At 45.1% G+C, this 17740-nt stretch overlaps 1 protein-coding gene across 5 annotated transcripts in view; it reads left to right on the top strand.

Moving 5' to 3' along the window:
* Nucleotides 1–318: 318 nt before the first annotated feature.
* The window catches only part of MGAT1 (alpha-1,3-mannosyl-glycoprotein 2-beta-N-acetylglucosaminyltransferase), a 49797-nt gene continuing 32375 nt past the window's right edge, over nt 319–17740 (top strand). The window contains exons 1-3 of one of the 5 annotated variants that reach the window (XM_077925153.1): nt 319–428; nt 2678–3245; nt 16520–16654. The gene's annotated coding sequence lies outside the window, so the exon portion shown is untranslated. Of the gene's footprint in view, nt 429–577; nt 673–810; nt 1080–2146; nt 3246–16519; nt 16655–17740 lie in introns of those variants that run through there. The other 4 variants (XM_077925151.1, XM_077925152.1, XM_077925154.1 and 1 more) reach the window with 4 other exon arrangements.

Here is a 17740-nt window from a genome sequence, read left to right as displayed (position 1 = left end):
ACAACTGGATATACAAACACAGAGTTCTTCTAGGGACAATTGAAGGAAGCTCTGGTTTTCAAATGATTATTCTGAACCGCCAGGGGGCGCAAGAGACACACGGACGGAGACGAGACTGGAGGGAAAAACCAGCCTTGAAACCAAGTAGGAAGTTGGAAGGGGGGGGTTCCCAAATGTGGGCGTGTCTGGTGCGGGCTGCTGGGCGGCGGATTGGAGGAAAGCAAAAGGGGAGGGGCGACGAGTCTTACCTACGTCGTTTTACGTCTCTGCAAGCGCGTGCGCGCATGCATATACATATTTCTGAGGCGAGAGCGACGTCACCCGCCGCGCTTCCCCCGTCCTCCTTACGGAAGCGGTGACGCTTTTGACGCGACGGGTCAAGGGCGAGCGGGGCGTGGCCGGCGCCGGATCGAACGGCCTTGCGAGTCGTGAGTTGGTTAGGAGAGCGGAGGGAGGGAGGAGGGCGTGGCCTCCGGCGAGGAAGGGCTCGCCTGAAGAAACCGCCCTCCAGTCTCCGCCCTCGCATGAGGGAAGGGAGGCGTGGCCTCAATCCGAAAGCGGGTGGGGTGAGGGGGGGCGGGACGGCTGGTTGCCATGGGTTCGCTTCCGGCGCTGCCTGGCGGAAGTGGCTGGAATTCTGCTGCTGGCTGCCGATTGCTGCCGTTGCCCTCGGTCAGTGCGCGGGGAGGCGGGGGGCGCCCCTCTCGCCGGAGGAGTTGGGGGGCAGCGCGGGCCCCCCCCCGAGTGAGGCGGGCGGGGGAGAGAGGGACCGAGAGGGGTATGGAGGGGGAAGGGACGGAGGGGAGGGGGAACCGAAGGACACGAGGGAGGGAGCAGGGCAGCCCTTCTCCGCCCCGCGCCCTATTTATCCGAGTATATAGTAGCGCCTGGGCTTAGGGAGCGAGCCTGAGGGAAGCGAAGGGGCTGCTCGCAGTCGGCCGGGAGGGGGGGGCGCAGAGAAGGAGCCGCGAAAGGCCCTGTCACTTGACTTTTTAAAGGGGAGACCTCTTCCCTATAGGACCTCCCTTCCCCTGGTCAGTAAGAGCGCAGATAAGCAGCAATGTCCTTACAATATATAGGTGAGCACAAGAGGCTGCCTGGTACTGGGTAGCCCAGTATCGTTTTCGCTCACAGGTAGTAGCTGCCCCAACTCTTAAAAGCTGCACTGGTGTTTGTTTGTTTGTGTGTGTGTGTATATATATATATATATATATATATATATATATATGCTTTCGTAGATTTTCACGGGTATAGGTATGCAGGTTTTGGTGTCCTCGGGTGTCTTCCCGTGTAAAAGTTGGGGTGTCTAGGCGACGTTTCGACGAGGTCTCACTCGTCATCTTCAGGCTGGTGCTTTCGGCTTCTTGTTACTGGAACAGAGCAGGATCTCAGTGTTTGAGTTCCTATAAATACTGTTGAGGGGTGTGGTGTATAGCCTCCAATGTTCTGGGCCGAGAGGAAGTTCCCAGGCTAGTGTGCCTTTTCTTCTTTTGTTCCTTAGTTGCTTGAGGGATATCTTGAGTGATTTCTTGAGTGATATGTTTGCATATCACTCAAGAAATCACTCAAGATATCCCTCAAGCAACTAAGGAACAAAAGAAGAAAAGGCACACTAGCCTGGGAACTTCCTCTCGGCCCAGAACATTGGAGGCTATACACCACACCCCTCAACAGTATTTATAGGAACTCAAACACTGAGATCCTGCTCTGTTCCAGTAACAAGAAGCCGAAAGCACCAGCCTGAAGATGACGAGTGAGACCTCGTCGAAACGTCGCCTAGACACCCCAACTTTTACACGGGAAGACACCCGAGGACACCAAAACCTGCATATATATATATACATATACATACACACACTCACGGTGGTACTTCGGGTTACATACCTTTCAGGTTACAGACTCCGCTAACCCAGAAATAGTACCTCGGGTTAAGAACTTTGCTTCAGGATGAGAACAGAAATCATGCTCTGGTGGTGCAGTGGCAGCAGGAGGCCCCATTAGCTAAAGTGGTGCTTCAGGTTAAGAACAGTTTCAGGTTAAGAACAGACCTCCGGAACGAAGTACTTAACCCGAGTGTGTGTGTGTGTATATATATATATACACATACACACACACACACACACACGAGATATACGTGTGTGTGTGTGTGTGTGTTTATTTTGACCTGGGATCTGTTGTGATGAAGGGTGGGCTAGATATGTACCTAATAAAGAAACTTATTTTGGCACTGTTTATAATAATATATTATTAATAAGAGTTTATTTATAAGCCACCCGTCTGACTGGGCTCCCCCAGCCACTCTGGGCAGCTTCCAACAAATCAAAACACCAATTAATTATGTGACCCCTGCAATCTATGCGAGGGAAGGTGTGTGACAAGCGGTCCCATCTGTCCTTCAGCGTCGGGCAAGAGGTTACATTTTAGAGAAATGATTAGATGACTGCCCTCCCGGGTTTGCGTGAAAGCAACAGAGTTATTCACGGGAAAGTTCCGGTCTCAGTCTGTGTTTATTATGTTTTTATAAGTGTTGGAAGCCACCCAGAGTGGCTGGGGCAACCCAGTCAGATGGACAGGGTACAAATAAATAATTATTATTAGTGGTAGTGATCAAGGCTTATGTAGGAATGAGTTGCTTGAAAGGCAGAAGGTGTTTAATCCAGTTTTATATGCTACACAGGGGCATGGTGACTGAGGCGAGAACAATCGGCGACGCAGTGTTGTGCCTCCGGCCAGGGAATCCTACTGGCATTGTTTAAATCCAGCAAGAACTTGTGTCTTTTTTGTCTAAAAAAAATCTACAGTACTAAGAGATGTGGAACCAGGCTTAAGGACAACTGAGAAGAACAGCTAGACACTGAGGACAATGAGAGTGCTTTGCTCCATGGGTTTTCTGTAGCGGAGTTTATGATCAATTGTGAAGACTGAACTTCCCCTTTGTGAAATGGAAGATTCCACACAAGCCTTAAAAAAGACTTGAAGGGGATTATCCTGGCACCAGAAGACCATGCTGCCATTTGTTTTAGTGGTGGCTAAGGCTGCAGGAACATTTCACCCCTACCTTTAAGCATAGTGGGGTCTGTGTAAGAAATTGAAGAAAGAAGACTTTTTCTGGCTTATCTCACTCTACTGTTTCTTCAAGGTGGAGTCTTTGAAGGGGGAGGGGGGTGCCAAGAGACCCCCCTCCCCCAGGAGAGAAGAACATTAGGCTGGCCACCCTATATCTATGGCAATATGACACCTTCCAGGTGAGTAGTTAGGTGCAATTCACTCAAAGCTTACACTTGTTTTGCACTGTAACCATATTCTGTTTGGATGTCATGCACTATGTGTTCAGTTATGAAAGTGTAAGTATGAAGTGAATGAATCAAATCCCTTGTTTTTTACCTTTAATCTGTTGAAATCTGGGCTTGATAGGTTATGTGAGTAGGTAGGATTTCATGTACCTCTTGTCCTTAATGTCTGTAGTGACCCATTTCTTTCCTAATAAAGTAGGCAAGTTAAGCAGACTTGCTTGCATCTGTTTGCCTTTCACAATTTATACTTGGTGTAGAACTGCCAATTAGCTAGGCACACATAACCCTTCGCAGTAATTGAATCTTGTTGCAACAGGAAGGATGTGAGGGCCTTTTGAATACACCCTGTAGTAGATCTGGGTGCTTTCCTGTATCGGTTAACTGCAGTCATTCAGAGACAGGGACCAGTTGTGCATGTAGTGCCTGAGACCTGTGAAAGGACAAAAATAATCATTGCAGGAACAGATGTCCAGAAATGTGGTATGTATTTCTGAAGCAATCTTTTCGCTGGAGAACACATATGCTAAAATATGCTGGGCACATTCATCATACGTTTCTTTGTTTCTCTTTATCATATGGTTGTGTTGGGTGTAATTTGAATTTATTTGATCTAGAGGCTTCATTCATGGAACTTTGGAGTGTCAGGCATAGCCCTATTGGCTTTAGCCCAAACGTAGCAGAGTTTTCCTGCACAGCGAAGAAGCTAGTTGCGGCGGTAATGACTAGTCAGCTAGACTCAGAATAACTATTTACAGGATTTATTAAAAGGAGAAAATAAAACCAGCAGAGTTTCTGCATACAAATAAAAGCAAAATAAATCCTCTCTTTCTCTCTCTCAAAACCATACACAGCACTTCTACTCCTAACAACACCTCACCTCAAGCTGAGCTAGCAAACCCTTGATAACAGAGCAGAGTGCTGGTCGTTAACCAATCAGAGTGAGTAGTTTCTAGGTCAGGCAGACCTGGGCTTTCTGCCAAGAGTAAATTGACACCAGCTTGAGTTAATTGTGTGAAGCTAGAATCTGCAAGTTTCCCACGAGAACCAATTAACAGAAACTGAAACAGAAACTGAACACCCCCTCACAGATTCTGCTGAACAATTAACACCAAATACACCTATGTAGGAGATTATTTTTCCAGCAAACCTAAACCCTTGCACATTCGCTTGTTCTTTATCTTTGCCAATGGTTTAGTTAATACATCTGCTACATTTTCTTCACTTGATACATAAGTACAGGTGATTACATTGTCTTGTACACAGCAACGTACATTTTGGTATTTTACAGAGATATGTTTGGAACGCGATTTGAAACCCTCTGTTTTACTTAAGGTTATACAAGCTTGATTATCAATGTAAACTTGTACTGGTTCTCCACAATTTACATTTAAATCTGCTAACAAATGCTTGAAATAAATCACCTCGTTGCACAATTCACTCAATGCGGCGTACTCTGATTCCGTTGATGACACACTTACAACGTCTTGCTTGCGTGACCGCCAGCTGATTAAAGCTCCACCAACCATTATGACTAGTCCTGTGACAGATTTTCTATCCGGCAAATTTCCCCAGTCACTATCACAGTAGCAACTCAACATTTCATCCTCTGAAGAATTTAATTGTAACATATAGCCAATTGTCTGTTTGAGATACCTCAGAACTTGTTTTACCCCTTTCCAGGCATTTAGTGTGGGTTTTGAGACCAATCTACTTAATATGCCTACTGCGTAGCTAATATCAGGTCTGGACCACTGTGCTAGATACAATAAACTTCCAATTACAGAATGATATACATCAGGATGTTCAAATTCAGGACTCTCATCTATATGAAGTGTTTTTATGAAACCTGGATCCATAGGCACCACTGCCCCTTTGCAATCCTGCATCCTGTATGTAGTCAGTAGTTGTTTAACTTTGTTCTGCTGACTAATTAGGCAGCTGCCATCTTGGGCCCAGCACACTTCCAACCCTAGATATGTCCTAACCGGGCCTAGGTCTCGTCATAATCTTTTCCAGGCCTCCGAGAGTATCCTTGAGCCACTAAACGAGCTTTGTATTTGTACTCTCCTGTCACCAGAGGTTTAAGTTTGTACACCCACCTGCAGCCTACAATCTTTGCCCCCTCAGGCGCTGCTACTGGTGTAAAAACCTTGTGCTCATTCAGAGAGGACATCTCTTCCTCCATTGCCTGTTTCCAGCGCTCTGCCTCCTCTTTTGGTAACTTTAACACCTCCTGAAAACTCTTGGGTTCTGCAATTACACTAAACACATTTGCAGTATCTGGGGAAAAACGCACCGGAGGCACTCCTTTGTTTTGTCTTTTAGATCTTCTGGGAGAAAATTTTTCTTCTGACCCACTTTCCTCTTCAGAACTGCGACCTCTCTTTTGTTGCATAGCAACTGGTCTTTGGCTAACACCACTTTCTTGAGAGCTCTTATCTGAAGTTTCCTCCCCCTCAGACTCTGATTCTCTATGTTTATCTTCAGAGTCATGAAGCTCCTGGGAAGGTTCAAACCAAACCTCAGTATTGGCATGTAGTCTCTCCCAGCCACTGTGTTCACAAAAACTGGCATTCCTGGAGATCACAATGCCATTTGTCCCTTCAGCAAAGCGGAAACCTTTTCCCAGCTCCTGGTAACCCACAAACACTAACTGTTTGGTCTTAGGATCTCCCTTCTTCCTCATTTGTTTTGGAATTAATACCCAGGCTTTTGATCCAAACACATGCAAATGGTCAATTTTGGGTTTTTTCTGAAACAATTTAAAGTACGGGGTTGTACCTATTGTTTGATGAAAGAGCCTGTTTTGGAGATAACACGCGGTGAGCATGCTCTCCCCCCAATAAGACATGGGCAAATCAGCATCCTCAAGCATGGCAAACATCATGTCTTGTAAAGATCTGTTTTTTCGCTCTGCAACGCCATTCTCCTCTGGGGAAAAAACGTTCGTTTTTCTATGCCCAATGCCACGCTTTTGTAACCAATCTTTAAAAGCATTTGACATAAATTCGCCACCTCTGTCCGTCTGAATCCTTTTAAGTTTAATGGACAGAAATCTTTCCACAGATGCCACCCAGCCTTTAAACTTAGTGAACACGTCACCCTTATTCTTCATGGGAAAAACCCAGGAATAACGTGTGGCGTCATCCACAATTGTTAATGAAAAGCGCGATCCACCCCTGCTTACAGCAAATGGGCCAATTACGTCCATGTGAACCAGCTGTAGCGGTGCCTCACTAACTCTGTCACTTCTGGGGTAAGAGACTCTGTGGGTTTTAACCTTTTTACACACATTACAATCAAGGTACTTGTTACAACTCTTTAAATTACCCCCATCAGCCAATTCAGACATTTTTAGTACACTTTTCCAGCAAGCATGCCCCATTTTCCTATGCAATAAGTGCACACAGTTGTCATGTATAGCTTTGTTATTCACTGCAGGCTGAGATTTACTGACTACTGCTGCAACTTGAGATCCTGCTTTAAGCCAAAACAAGCCTCCCTCTGACTTAGCAGTGCCTAAAATCTCACCAGCCTTCTTAATAATGCAACTGTCTCCTTCAAAATACACTTTAAACCCAGCTTTTAGCAAACAATCTACAGACATCAGATTGCTCCTTAATGACGGCACACAAAGTACATTTTGCAGGCATTCACGATGACAAGGAACAAAAACTGCACCCCCCGAAATCACTTCGGAAGTACTTCCGTCTGCTAAAGCCACCTGGCTGCGCTGTGCTGAGTTCTTGGAAACAAACAATTCATCTGAATTTACGATGTGGCGAGATGCTCCCGAATCGACCACCCAGACCGCTTGTTTCTCATCAGCAATCTTGACCTCGCCGGTCACCAGCTGAGCCGACTGTTTTCGTTTGAAGAATTTCTTTTTACGCTGCTGCTGCTGCTGCTGATCTCGTCTCTGCTCCTGCACCGGCAACTGAGACTTGACCAACTCCGGACATTGTCGTTTTAGATGCGCTGAAGACCCACATCGGAAACAACGCCTAACAGCAAACGCTGACTCCTCACCGGCACGCTGCTTTCGCTCCACCTCTGGCACGGCATGAGAACTCCTTCCAAACCGCCCGCCTGTAGAAGCCTCTGCAGCCAACGACCTTTCTTGCCTCTTCTGCCATTCTTCAATCAAACGCCCAGTAACGTAACTGACTGATAAATCATGCTCCTGCATGCCTTCTAGAGACAAAACTAAATTATCCCAGCTTTCCGGGAGAGAACTCAAAATAATAGCCACCTTCTCCTGCTGGTCTAACGCACAGTCTCTTTCCTGTAGCGCAGTAAACTTTAACTGTAAACTGTGTAGGTGTTCCTGCATTGTAACCCCAGGCTGTAACATTGCCTTGTACAATGCCTTGCGAATGAACAGCTTGGAAACCGCTGTCTCACGCACATGGAGTTCTTTAAGTGCTTGCCACACACCTCTAGCTGTCTTGATTCCCCTCACATACGGCAACTGGGAATCTTCCAGCCCCAAGACAATTGTGGCCCTTGCTCTTTGGTCTTTGTCGAGGTCTTCATCATCAGGCTTCGCAGGAAACTTACTCACCACTTGCCAGAGACGATCCCTCTGCAGCACTGCCTGCATGCGTTCCGACCACAGCAAGTAATTTGAGTCATTCAGACGCTCAAAAGCCATCTGAACTGGTTGTGAGGCCATCTTGAGAGCGATGTCCCTGGAACCCGGAACCAGCTACTCACGACCACCGAGAGAGAAAACAGGAACCCCAGCACTCACACGCTGCAGCTGTTGTCCTTGTGTCCGCTGCGTCACCAGCTCACCACGGTCAGGAACCAGCCAGGAACAACAACCTCTGGAACTACTGGAACCAACGCCGTTGATGCTGACACCACCGCAACTCAGGCTGGCAGCACAATGCCCATAACCTCATGGAACTTTGGAGTGTCAGGCATAGCCCTATTGGCTTTAGCCCAAACGTAGCAGAGTTTTCCTGCACAGCGAAGAAGCTAGTTGCGGCGGTAATGACTAGTCAGCTAGACTCAGAATAACTATTTACAGGATTTATTAAAAGGAGAAAATAAAACCAGCAGAGTTTCTGCATACAAATAAAAGCAAAATAAATCCTCTCTTTCTCTCTCTCAAAACCATACACAGCACTTCTACTCCTAACAACACCTCACCTCAAGCTGAGCTAGCAAACCCTTGATAACAGAGCAGAGTGCTGGTCGTTAACCAATCAGAGTGAGTAGTTTCTAGGTCAGGCAGACCTGGGCTTTCTGCCAAGAGTAAATTGACACCAGCTTGAGTTAATTGTGTGAAGCTAGAATCTGCAAGTTTCCCACGAGAACCAATTAACAGAAACTGAAACAGAAACTGAACATCATTTAGTTTGGATATGAGATATTTCTAGATTGACTTAATGGAGTGATTGTACTTATTTCTTTAGCCAGGTCTATATTTCAGTTTCAATATATCCTATCATTATTTTTGTAATCACAGTATTATAATGGTAGTAATAATCACAGTATATGGATAGAATGCTTGTCAGAATGCTTCAGATTACAAGGCCTTTGTAAGTTAATATTTCAGTCTTATTGAGCATTGTTGTTCAGGGGTAGGGAACCCCTGACAGGGGGCTGGCTACGCACCTTCTTGATCCCTGTCAATCTTGGCTGGTAAAGTCTTGTGGGAAGTAATGACTGGATGGTCCATTGTGGTTAATGCCTTGCTATTGGAGGTAGTTATGCCCACTGCCTTGAAAGAGGTGGTAGTGTGGCCCCTTTTGAAGAGGTCTTCATGGGTTCAGAGGCTTTAGAAAATTGCTACCCAGTCTCTAATAATTCCTTCAGGGCAAGGTGATTGAGGGGGTGGTGACCAGCTAGCTACAGGTATACCTGGAGGAAGTAGTGTGAGATACCGGTCCCAATCAAGGTGTTAGTAAGAGTATACAGAGCCTTAAACAAAGCTTGGGACTGAGGTACAGTATCTAAATATGTTTTTATTATAAAATTTTGCTACTTGGGTGTTTGCTGCTCTGGAATCATGGGATGGGATAGGAAGAGATAAAATTTAATACATAATAATAAATTGACCTGGCACAGGTTCCAGTTTTGTCTGAGACCTCCCCCCACACCCACCTGATACTATACAGTGGTACCTCGGGTTACATACACTTCAGGTTACATACGCTTTAGGTTACACACTCCGCTAACCCAGAAATAGTGCTTCAGGTTAAGAACTTTGCTTCAGGATAAGAACAGAAATCGGGCTCTGGCAGTGGTGCTTCAGGTTAAGAACAGTTTCAGGTTAAGAACGGACCTCCGGAACGAATTAAGTACTTAACCCGAGGTACCACTGTATGTAATGCCAGGTGTGGAGCAGGTAAAGACATGGCTGCCAAGGAACTATCAGGAGCCTTGGAAGTGTGTTGAGGTTGTACCTTAAGCTGACTGGGTACTACAGAGTTTTCATTTGGGAACTCAGTAACACAGCTGTCCCCTCTGTAGCTATGTGGTATGTGAATCTGTGAGAGATAGTAGCTTGGTGAAGGCAACCTAATGTCAGAAGTAAAATCTAGGCCAGAGGCTTCTAGTTCACAGATCAGTCCCATGAACTGCAAACCTGTGTATGTTTATCTAGAACTCAGTCCTAATGCACTCACTTGTACTCCCAGTAAGCGTTTGCAGGATTGCAGCTTTGGCGATAGTGGAATTGAAATACTTTATTGTCACTTGTACAACTTGTATACAGTGAGATTACACGAGCACCCCCCACTCAGCTCTCTTAATTCCCCTCGTTTACTGACGCACACCCACCAAACCCGAAAGTCATTTGCCCTGTTGTTATCTTTTCATTCAGCAGCCTAACAGCCCACGGATAGAAGCTGTTCTTTACCCTGTTGAAGCAGTAGATAGGAAACTGGAAGTTCAATTTAATGGTTTCTGTGAAGGGTACTTGCTGAAACTGACACGTGATTCTGGGGCCCAGGGTTGTCTGTCCTGTCTGTTTGGTCTCCGAGTCCTGCCACACATGTTATTGAGTTCATACTAGCATAATTTTGCACTGAGGGAAGGGTGGTTCAACTGGTGTGGATTGGATAGTGCTCAGTGTGGCCACTGCCCTGCCTACGTGATGCTACTGTCTCTTGCCAAGTCTGACTTGATCAGTTGCACCCTGATCAAGTTGTGGTATCATGAGCTGCTGTGGTGGTGCATAATCACAACGCATGATATCACACTGGAGCAAAAGCCCAAATTGCTTCCTTACATAGCAAATCACATGCCAGGCTAGCAATCTGACATGGGCAAAGCAGGGGCTGGCATGGGGTATTTTTGTAAAGTTCTGTTTATAGTGTCTATTTGCTCACTCTCAGTATACTAAATATTGCTTTCTGAGCACTATTTTTGGCACTTGACCCTCTTGCTTTGACAAGTTCCACAAGCCTCTGCTCTACTTTTTTAAAAACCTGTTTGATTACTTTGATCTTTGCTTTAAAAATTCAAACTTGTGAAAGCCCTGATCACCTAGTGGGCTTATTAAATCAATGTGCACATTTCCATACATCTGAATACAGCAAGTCCAAACATGATTGTAATTTACTCCCAAGAGTTGTATATGGGCTTCCACAATACAGATGGTGCTTAGCTCCGATACCATGCTAAATTAGAGGGGAGGAGATATTAGGATGTCCCAGATGAAAGATGAAACAAATATGCAGAAAGTGCAGAAGGGGAGGGTGCACATGGAAATGCTTCTGTTTCACTGATCCCATAGAGCAGCAAGGATATGGAGCAAAATGGTTGTACTGCCTGCTACCTCGTATCTGCAGAGTCAACAGGCAGAGTCATTAGGGCTTTAAGGAGAAATTCAACCTTGCTCTAAAGTGATTGTTCTTTCATGGACTTGCCAGATGATATGATCCCTCCTCTCCCCCCTCTGTGCACTGTTCCAGAGTTTGTATCTCCCCTCCCCCCTGAGCCCCTCCCCTGTGGGGAGGGGAAAACTGATGTCCCTCCCCCCACAAAACTTCTGACAGGGCTTCCTCTGATGACTCATTAGTTGAATCCCACCGTAAGTCTCCAATAAGCAGCCCCCATGCTTTTAACACTGCAAGATTGGCCTTAAATGGGGTCAAGTTGAATCCACCACAGTGTTTTACACTGTATATTCAGTATTCCATGCAGCATGCCCTAATTTAAAGTTAAATGTTGGCTCGTAAGGTCAGTGATACTGAAATAATTTAATAATGGTTGGCTAGGCTTGTATTATGGGCAAGATGTTTCAGCGACTCCCTGTTTAGTTCCAACATCACGTACAGTATTCCCTGTGAATACTGAATTCCACCCATCTCTGGTTTTCTGAGCTCATGACTGTACAAGTACTTTGAGGCCCTAATTAACTCAGTCTCTTCGAAATATGTTCAGCCTCATGACTTTGTGCAAATTAATGGGGGAAGAGAGAGACTTGAGATCCAGGTGAGCACAGAAGCTAAACTGAAGATGTTACTGTGATGGTGGATGGCTTTGGGTAGCAGCTCCAGGGTCTTTTCTGGGGGGTCCATGTTATCCCCTTACTTGGAATGAACCCAAGCCAAGCCTTGGACTTACACCTGTTCTTCACTTCCATGTGGTGAGGAGGAAGACTTTGCTTGCATTTACTTTTGGTTTCACAGAATCCTGCTGCCTTGTTGCATGCAATGTAATAATCTATGGTTTGAAGTTGGCTTGTTTATTTGACCAGAGTTTGTTTTAAATTTCAATCTTTGATTGGTATTAAACAACAGACCTCTGTCAAAGTAAACACTAATGAATTCCTTTTCCCAACTGTTATAGGAGGAAAGGGGGAACATGTGAGATTTCACTCATTCTGACCTGTTCTCGTATCACTGAACAATGGTTTAGTGTAACACACAAACGAGGTAGCTGTCTGTTTGGCTACTCAACATGCACAGCATAATAGTTTATCCTGTCCGACCAGAGGGCTATTTCGACTGAAATGTGTCATGTGGTTTCTCTCTTCTCTTCTGCAACACCTGAGAGTTGTGTTGTTATTGCCTTGATTGTGGGCGATCCCAAATTTAATTAGTGTGCCACTCTAAATCAAGATAAACGCTTCTCAAGTATAGCCAGGACACTTCAACAAGCAATGCCTTGGCTGCATCTCTTACTTCCTCACTTGGAAGTAGTTGTATGTGTTTACTGTGTAATTTTGGTTCCTGGGAACATAAAAGCCAGTGGAGAAATAGTCTTAGCTAGCCAGGTCAGTGGGAAGGGACATCCTGGATGAAATGTGAGACAAACTGGGGTGGATGTGAAGCTTGCCTCCCCTGTAGAAACTATTTGGGCTTCATGAGGGTGGCCTCTCTCACAGCTGGAGAACTCTTAACATTTCGCTTCACCTGTGAGCTGCTCGTCTCCATTCTTAAACCAATGAATTGTTTTCCTGCAAGATTATTGCGTAAATTACATTATTTCTGTTTACAGCTATGCCCAGTATAACACATTTGTAGTAAGTAGACACATGTACCTGCAATATGTTCTGCGCTGGAATGGGAAGCCTGTAGCTTTCCATATGTTTTTGGGCTCCTACTCCCATCAGCCCCAGGCCAGGAGTTGTAGCCCAATAACACTGGGATTTTCCATCCCTATTCTGTAGTGTCCTCACCTCAGGAAGAAGTCACAATGGGGCCTGGCCTGTAGAATCTAACAAGATTGCAGGTAGAAACATCTCAATCTCTCATTAGACCTACAAGAATTCCTTGGCATTCACTTTCTAACAGGAATCAGCCAGATGTTTCTAACAGGAATCAGCCACTAACAAGTCATGAATGTGATGGCTCTCTCTATGATTTACCCTCCAGCAACTGGTATTCAGATCTGTACGGCCTCCATCTGTGGTACTTTCATTTTAGCTTTCATGGCTAACAGTGATTGATAGGCCTATCCTCTGTAAATTGGTTTGGGCATTTTAAAAAGCCATTTAAGCTGCTGGCCATCTTACATTCTGTGAGGTGATCTGATTCAGAGTTCAGCTGAGACTGACTTGAATGAGTGTTCAGAACTCAGCGATGGCTTCTGTGTTCTGGGGAAGAACTCTTTTCATTAGTGTTAAATATTGAAAGCCATTCAATTAAGTCTCTGTTGCTTGGCAGAATCTAAGAAACCTTGCAAAGGGCAGACACGTGTTTTCTGACAGATTGCTCTGATCTGCAGATCTAGAAACCTTGGCTGGCTCTGTTGAGAATTCTGGTTACCATTTGACTGGTAGTAGAAAAGAGTCTGTGTAATACTGATAACATATTTTAAGAGCTTGTTTTTAGGAAGAGTAGCAGAACTGCTAATTGCAGAAATGTCTGCCTTCTAGAAGCCAGCAGATTTCTATTCTACTTACAACAGACACATCCAAAGTCCACTTTGGGACCCTAATCTGGACCGCCGGCCAAATTAATCTGGGCCCTGTGGCAGTATATGTCCTGGGGTAAATCCTAAAAAAAACTCAACAACTTTGGGTGGGTGGCCCTCATACATGTTCACTTCATCAAATCTGGCCCCCCTTGAAAAACGTTTGGGCACCCCTGACTTAAAACCTTTACAAGTCAGCACGCCAGGTTAGTGTGATGTAACAGCTAGAGTTTCGTTCGTAGAACAGGGAGGCCCAGCTTCAAAAAGCAGCTCCGCCAAAAAGTGACTAGCCCAAGGTTTCCCAGTACTATCTCTCCATCTAACCTCCCTCAAAGGGTGGCAAGCAAATGAAAGGTGTGGTGAACGCTGTAGTTCTGAACTCCTGGAGAAAATATGGAATGGAAATTGAGCACCTTCCTCACCACCCCAAATGCAGTTACCTTGGTAATAATCTTGACTTCAGGACACTTGTGGCCTGCGCTGTGTTTTGCTTAAGTGAGCGCCTTGGAGAATGGCCAACTTCCCCGTCTCAATGTTCATCCCCACCTGAAATTCTTTCAGATAAGGGCTCAAGGGCAAGTGTGCTCCCAAGCACGTTCAGATGGCCTTTCCTTTGTGAGGATAATGTTTCCCTGTCTGGGGGGGATTGTGTAATTTGGTGACTTCCTCTCTCCTGCCTCCAGGGACTGCAGCCTCACAACTGTGTGAGATGGTGGTTCAGCTGAGGGGGAGGGGATGGGCCCCTCTGCTGCACTTGCTGACTTACCTTTACCCATCTAGACAACCACTATGTACATACTCATGTGGTCTCTCCAGGTGCACTCTACAAAATGGTGCCTGCCACTTCCCTGATAGCCTCGTATTGAGAGGCAGAGCTGAACGGAGCAATACAGTGTTCATTGCAGTAGCAGCACAAAGCTTTCAGTGCTTTCACATGTGTACCCCACTACAAATGCAGTTACTGCCCCCATGTGATGCCTCAGCGCTTGCTATAACGGCGCACATGGGCACAATAATAGCACAAACTGCTCAGCTGGAACTTTTTGGCTTTGCGTTCTCTCGTGATGGCAATTGGCCAAGCCCGTAAAATTCTCTCTAGTTGGCAGCACTAGACTCGTCCCCTCTGCAACTGCTTGTGTGTTCCTTTTTGTTTTGCTCCTAACCTCTCTCTCCTTATTTCTGTTCAGATATGTCAGTGAGAGAAGCTGTGTCGTTTTAATTGTGGCAGTAGAACTGGAGGGAGAGTTACAGGGCAGATGGTGGCAGATTGTATAGGAAGGGTGGGGTGCATGGCTGGGCAGCAAGGAGACCTTACTCCTGCCATTGCAAATGGATGGTGCTGTTGCAAGAATGCCAGTTTCACATTGGCATTATTTTTCATATGGAATGCTTAGCCACAATTGGAGACTATTATCAGATAGGCTGTTGGTTGGCCTTTGGTCTGTCACTTGGTAAGCATGACAGTTCTAACCAGGCAAGGCTGGAATCTGTTGGATTAGTCTATCATTCTGAAAAAAACTTTCTCTAGGTTTCGAGGCTTCAGTGGATAAGCCTGGAAACCAAGAGGATGTCAGTCAAAGATGGGGCTTTTAAGAATCATGGGGGAGGCATCATGTGTGAATGTAAGTCTCTGACATATTGACTGACAATCCAAAAGCAACACAGTAGGCTAATAATATAATTACAATACTTTGGTATCACTACTGAATTCTGTCTTAATTGGCAATCAGATAACGTAAAATATATACATGGTGACACCAGCTAAGGTGAGTTAAGAAAATGTCCCAAAATAAGGGGTTTTTAGGCTGTGTAACGTCACGAAGAATCACTAAAGCTTGAGGCAAATATGCAGTATTTGTAGAGAGTAAGCTGAAGAACGTTGGTGCTCCAAACACAGCGACAAGACAGTCCTTCCAGGATGACTGACTGTTTCAATCAATGTTCTTCCTCAGCTGATAATAATACCAAATAGAATCAGTTACATTCAAATACAATAAATGAGATGATATACCTGAACATTCTGTAAATGGTTATTACACAATAAGAGATACATTACCAAGTACAGTGGTACCTCGCAAGACGAATGCCTCGGAAGACAAAAAACTCGCTAGACAAAAGGGTTTTTTGAGCTGCTTCGCAAGACGATTTTTCCTATGGGCTTGCTTCGCAAGACGGAAACGTCTTGCAAGCTTGTTTCCTTTTTCTTAACACCGTTAATACAGTTGCGACTTGACTTCGAGGAGCAACTCATAGAACGCAGTGTGGTAACCTTTTTTGAGGTTTTTAAAGACTTTGGTGATTTTTGAAGCTTTTCCAAAACTTTCCCGACACCGTGCTTCGCAAGACGAAAAAAATCGCAAGACGACAAAACTCGCGGAGCGAATTAATTTCGTCTTGCGAGGCACCACTGTAAAACGTCCAAAAGGGTACACAGGATACATATGTTGGTGTCACCATGTATATATTGTACGTTATCTGATTGTCAATTAAGACATAATTCAATTGTGATACAAAAGTATTGTAATTATATTATTAGCCTACCGTGTTGCTTTTGGGTTGTCAGATTGTTCTGTTCGCAACACAGGGGTTCTTTTTTGTTTAGTCTCTGGCATATTGTCAGGTATTTAGGAACCCTCAGTGGCTGCTGTTGTGTAGAAATGTTGGCACATCTGAAAAAGAATCTGACTTTGTGTTTTTATTTTATTTTTTATTAAACCTAAAACCTTCGTGCCGTGCCTCATCTATCCATGGTGCAGTACACAGATCCTAACGGAACATCAACCTATACGAGTTATATTTGAATTTTTCTTTGGCAGCAAATATCAGACTTACTTTTTCTTTTTAATTAGGTGACTTCTTGGAGTCTTGAGTCTTTCACAAAGTGGATACAACATCTGCACACATGTCATCATGGGAGTTGTCTTACACGCTATACTTGCGTTTAAAAATATAAGGAGCTTTTTGTGCCTGCTTCTGAGAAAAAGGTAGGTGGGGACTCATTGAGCATGGGTCTGTTGTGGAAGTGGGGGAGGTGGATCAAACTTTCCCCAGCTTACATTTTTTAGATGTAGGAGTGCCATGCATCAACTATCACTTATCTTTAAAATTGGCCGTTTTAAAAGAAGTATTAAAATTTTATCAAGGTCACTTATTTGGATGTGCATCTTGCATTTTTATGTTATGAAGCTCCCTAAGAACTACAGATGAAAAGCAGTATACAAATTTAATAAATAAATATTGAAATCAGTGGGAAGGTGGCTTGTTGACAAGTTAGCTTTGCATTTGAGATAACCAAGTTTATTACCAGAGAAATTTCATTGCCTTTGTCATGGCTTATGACTTTGAGCATATGACTTTATAACCCTGTTGTTGTGATGACCTTTTGCCCCGAAAGGCTTTCATTTTCTCACGGAATGGCTGGGAATGAGTTCCCACATAGCAGTTAACTAGGGTTGCCATATTTTCAAAATTGAAAATCTGGACAGAGTTGTTGTTGTTGTTGTTGTTTTGAGTGGACCCTGCCACCTCCCCAAAGCCTGCCTGATTTTGAGAAGGCAGTGTAAGGGCTCTTGGATGCTCCCACAGCCCTGGCACTGCTTTTCCAAAGTGAGACCTGACTGCATCTCCCTTTCCATCACTGCAAACTAAGCTGCCTGAAAGCGCTACAGAAGCCCTTGGTGGGAGGGAGTCTGCTCTAGGAAGGAGAGAATGGAAGAGGGATCCTGGCAGAAGGAGAGAGAGGGAAGGAAAGGAAAAAGGAAAGGAAAGGAAAAGGGACTGCAGGAAGAGGAGTGGGTGCTGGGGGGAGGGGTGTCCAGACAGGAGGGGGGGCAAAGGGGGGGGAATTAAATCAGTAAGTCCCAGCTGGAGGCAAGGAGAGTCTCCCTGAGCCAAATATATCCTCATTTTCTGGAGGGAGCCCCGCAAAAGGGGAGAGAAGGATGTTGGTGTAGGGAGGCGACGTTGGATGGAAATTGAGAGGAGAGGGGGGTGCAGAAGAGGCATGCTGGGGAGGAAGGGGGGAGCCGGGGGGGGCTGCTACTTGTTCTGTCCTGGGGAGCTTGGATTGG

This window comes from Podarcis muralis, chromosome 2 (assembly GCF_964188315.1).
Source record: "Podarcis muralis chromosome 2, rPodMur119.hap1.1, whole genome shotgun sequence".
Taxonomy (NCBI): Eukaryota; Metazoa; Chordata; class Lepidosauria; order Squamata; family Lacertidae; genus Podarcis; species Podarcis muralis.
The sequence above is the reverse complement of the archived record's forward strand: the minus strand, read 5'-3'. Positions and strand labels throughout refer to the sequence as shown.